The sequence below is a fragment of the Silene latifolia genome, chromosome Y (assembly GCF_048544455.1).
Source record: "Silene latifolia isolate original U9 population chromosome Y, ASM4854445v1, whole genome shotgun sequence".
Taxonomy (NCBI): Eukaryota; Viridiplantae; Streptophyta; class Magnoliopsida; order Caryophyllales; family Caryophyllaceae; genus Silene; species Silene latifolia.
In genome coordinates, this window is record NC_133538.1 from 30,103,349 (window position 1) to 30,108,612 (window position 5,264).

Genomic DNA, 5,264 nt, shown 5'->3' on the forward strand with positions numbered 1-5,264 from the left:
GCCTAAGCTTATGTAGTCAGGGCCTTAAAATGCATTGGTCACAAGGGTAATTTTCTTTAGCGACTCCAAGAATTGATTTGAGATAACTCCCTCTGATCACACTCAAAAGTGGACCCTAAGGATGGATTTGGTATGTCCCATTCTAAGTAGCAAAGTATTAGAAAACTCCGTGTCTGGGTCAAGGTGAAACTGGATTGGATATTTGGAATATGGAGCTCGGACATAAGAGGCTTTGATGAACAAAATAATAATTAAGAAATTAAGCATTCTTAGATTAGATTAAGCTCTCATTAGGAGTAGAATAGACTAGATCAATGTTTAATCATTCCACAAATTGCAGTTTAATCTTTCTTCAATTATTTCTCAAACAATCTTAGATTTAGCTTTGTACTTGAAGAATTCTTGGTTTTGTATTGGAGAATTGACATCCCTCCACAATTAATCAAAGGGTTTCTTCTATTGTTCCTCCATCTCCTTTGTTCAATTTAAGTTGTTAACATTTGGATCTATTGGGTATGTATTTGAAGATTAAGTGACAAGTCTTCATCTTTATTCCAGGATTCTTCTTTATTTGTGGTCATATTATTTACTCTGCAAGTTGGTAACATACTTAATCACTTTTTATTTACTTGTTAATCTCTTGTTTATTATCTTGCTTAATCATCATGTTCACTTGTGTTGTGATGTTTAACACCATTGCTAGCATAATAATCATGATGTGTAGTGAGTGGTGTCTTAGCTAGGATTAGTGGGGGATTAGGGGAGTTAATGATGGGATATATTTATGCTTAATGAGTTCATATGAATACTTGCTTATTGTACTTTCAGCTTTTGCACATGTTACGCTTGATGAACTGCTTGATTGACAACCTAGCATGATTCTCTTATCCTTTCAACAAGACTTGTAAGATATAAACAGACCCAAGGCTTGTTAGACCATGCATATTGTTGAATAGGAAGAATTAAGTTGACTCGTAGGTGTTTTAAAGTCTTGATCCACTCGGCTCCCAGACCCAAAACTTCCAAGGAATTATAAGACATAAACTAACTCGATTCCAACAATAATAATTGCTTGCATCTATATGGCTCATTTATGCTATCTTACCATGATTCCCCTATGATCCCATGACATCCTAGTGTCTTTTACCATTTGTTTACATCCTTTCCTTTGTTGCTTGTTTTACCTTACATTGCTTTTTATTGCTTTCATTAGTTTAGAACCATCAACCTCAAACCCCAATAATTGTGACACTAGGATAAAGTGAGATAGATAGACTTAGAACCCAAAGCACACCATCCCGTGTATCGACATCAACTTAACCGTTAACTAATTGTTTGTTGAGAATATAAATGTGTTTATTGAGTGAACAATGACTCGCTCACTATCAAAATAGCGCCATTGCCGGGGATGGTATTTTGTGATTAAGTTCTTTTTTGTTTGTCAGTTTTAATTGTGCTTTAACCTTGAGGAACTTTTTCCTCAAGGTCGTTCTTACCATTTTTGTGTAGTTTCCTTGGTTGTAGTTGTTTCCTTGTCTTAGCTATGATGATGGCTCAAGACTTGACACATGATGTATGTGGTGGATCTTTTGAGTATGACTATAATGGGTATGGGGAGTTTGGGGATCAAGTCAACACAAACCTAACTTCGAACTTATACAATGGAAGTCCTAACTACTACCCTAATTTTTCCTACCAAAACCCCTACATCCAATATCCACAACAATCACCCTCCCAAAACCCACTTTACAGCCGATTCCAAATGCCACAATATAACCACTTTCACACCCATCCACAACAAGAAAATGAGTATGACTTTGATATTCAAAATGTATTTCTCTAAATGATGGGAGACCAACAAAATTTCTTCACACAAGTGCTAGAAGAAAGAGAAAATAGGGACAATGTTCTTCAAAGCATTCCTACCTATGGTGAGGAGTTGGCAATTCGGATTGCCCAAATGACGGCAACCCAAGCAACCACTCCTCACCAATTTTTCAGCATTGATCATGTATGTGAATATGAAGGAATAAGCTTTGATGTGGAAGATGTGAAGTTGGAAGAGCCAATCTCCTTGAGCTCTTGTGAGTATGAAAGTTTGGTATTTGGTGAAGAAGATATGAGGTTGAGTAAACCAAATACTCTTAGCCTTTGTGAGTATAAGGGTGTGTCATTTAAAGTGGACGTTGAGATGGTGGAGAAAGAGTTAATGAGGAGGGGTGAAACCCCTATTTATGATTCGTATGGAGATAGCGATGATGACAAGCCAATGGAAGAACATTATGCAGAATATGTGTCTTGCAATGACTTATGGAATGAAGAAGAGGAATGGAGTTGTGAGATTGGCTCACTTGAGGAGTCCATCCTTGAGAAGTTTGAGGTATGCTTCCATGGAGAAGATGAATGTCACTTTCCTATTGACTATGAAGACCTTTTCCCACCCACTATGGAACCTATGATTGTTGGAGATGATATGGTCAACCTTATCCAAGAGGTCAAATTGTCGTATAAAAGGTACTTGGTGGAGAAGCTCAAGAACAAAGTTATGAATGAGCTTACTTGTGGAGACTTGGCCCCCACATTCTCAATTCCTAAGTTATCCCGTCATCAATGCTATGAGAATTCTCCTTCTATTCTTGAAGTATTGATAAATCCGAATGCTATCACCAACAGTATATTTGAGGGAGACGGGAGAGAATGGAAGCCTCTCGATGATAAGAATTTTAAGCTTGCTAGTTTGGAGAGACAAAAAGGCTATCGTGAAAAGGCCAAAGTGAAGGGGAAAAATTTCAATAAGAAGCCACTTGTGGAGGATTGGCTCTATTCTATTTTGAAGTGGCCAAGGTCCTACTTGTGTTTATTTGAGGCCTATTCAAAAGCCTTTGATCGCCTACTAAGAGAATTAAGCTCCATGGATAATGAAATTTGTCATTTGACTTAGTTTGGTGGAGTCCTATCTCAAACCACCATTTGTAATATAACTTTTTAAGATTGCATTTAGTATGAGAGATAAAAGAAAAGGATCTCATATTGCAAATGAGCATTTTGAAAATGATGAAAATGAGAAGATAGGAAATGCAAAGAAATGAAGAAGATGGAGAATTTGGGGCTTGTGCACATATTGCAAGTCCTTATCGATGTATTGGGCCATTGTACGCGTGAACCTGTGCATCTTGAGTTGGACCCGCGCGGGTTATAGCCTGAAGAAAGAAAGAAAAAACTCCCTGGACCGCAACTCGAGCGGATTCAAGAGAATCCGAGCGTCCCCAGCCTCAACTCGACTAGGTCAGAATCGACTCGAGCGGGTCAAGCAGTAACTCGAGCGAGTCAAAATTGCTCAAGCGGGTTGATGTTAAAATTCCAAAGCTGAAGCAGAATCAGGGCAAGCTAAGCCCAGCCCGCCCGAGTTGACCCATAAACTATTTTTTTCTCTCATTTGGCTCGTGACATTGCTATGGATGCATCCTATCTACCATCTTTATCTTCTAAAATATACAACCCATTGAGATCATGCTTGTAAGAACCCTTTCTATCCCTGTCTCTCATGTATAGTTGCATTTATCTAGTTACCTAATGAGTAAACTCCTTTCTTCCTACATTAGCAATGGTGTTTAAAATCGGTTTGCGGAGGTTAAACCATGAAGTGATATACATTATAGTGAATCATATAGTTTAGGCTTGTTTTTGTATTGTATTTATTATTGCATTTTCATTAGTTCATATAGTGTAGCTTTCATTGTAATATATCTCACATGTCTCATATAGTTAATGGATATAGTTAAATTTGCATTCATGCATAGTCACTAATGACCAAACCTCATTTCTCCTATACTAGAAATAGTGCTTAAATCAGTTTGGGGAGGTTTGATCATAGGTGACCTAAGCTAATTTAAATTAGCTTCTCACTTAATAGAAAACATGCATCATCTAGTGTAGTTTAGATTGCAATCATTTTTTTATATCTGTCATATAGAATTGCATTTACTTAGAGCATGCATTCATTCATATCATATCATTGCGTTTCTAGTTCAATTTCCATAAAACTTTAAAAATCCAAAAACATGTATTTCTTTTTCATTCCTACTCCTGCATGTATATTTAGGACAATGTCCAAAATAAAGTGGGGGATGGGAATTTATATTCCAAAATACATAAAAATTTGAAAAATTTCCAAGAAACTAAAAAATATGTTCTTTAATTTCATAAAAACAAAATCCATAAAAATTTGAAAATTTGAAAAACAAAAAACATGTTATTTAATTTAGTAGTGTAGAATTGTATATACTTGTGTTTTTGTTCTTTTCTCACATAGATATGACTCTTCGTTTGAGGCATTAACAAGGGAATGTGAAGACAGCTTGGTATGATCGCTCAAATCCCTATTTGCCTTCCATTTCTTTTCATTATTCATATGAGGAGGATGGACTTACATGTCAAGGAGGATATGGTGTATTCTGTTGTTACAGTTTGTGTATCTATGTGTTGTTAGGAGTTGCATCTAGATTATATGGCATTTTAGTTGATAGAAGAATATGCATTAGAGTTGTATATATGTTAGTTGCATCATGGCATATAGTTGCATGGTAGAAATTTTTTGTGAAAATGCCTATTTGGGAAGCTTGACGAGTGTATATAAGGCCCTTGTACATAATTTTTCTCCGCGAGACTTTGTTTGCTAGAATACTCTCATGACATACTAGTATCTTTTGTCCCATGGTCTAAGGCCTACTCAAGAGTGCCTTGTGGTGTGATAAATCCTTGGCTACTATTTATTCCAAGGTGGCCCTTGATGCCATGCGACCGTCGGTGCACTTCTATCATCATTTTGTCAACAAAAAGGGAATGGGCGCAAAAATATCAAATTGAGTCTAAGTTATCAGATGTCAAATGTTTGCAATTACATCAAATGAAATGATGAGCAAAAATAGACTCCTATGCTTTTATAGAAGTACCGTTGCTACAAATGGGGTTACTCTAAGAAATGTAAAAAAATTCAAAGTTGAAAATTGCAAGTATCCAAATGTCAAACATAAAAAAAATGGCATGAAATGTGCTTAATCGTCAAATGCTACAAAAGTGGGGGGGAATAAACCCAAAGGCAAACAACTATCATGAAACTAATACACTTTGAATCCCTTTTATCCATTTATGATCCTATCTTTGTTGCATGGTGGAGAGGGGACAACCCTTCTTCTGGTCTAAGCAAGAGGGGAAATTCCGCGATCCTACAGTGTTTTCTAACACCATAGGGAATTGGCTCTTGA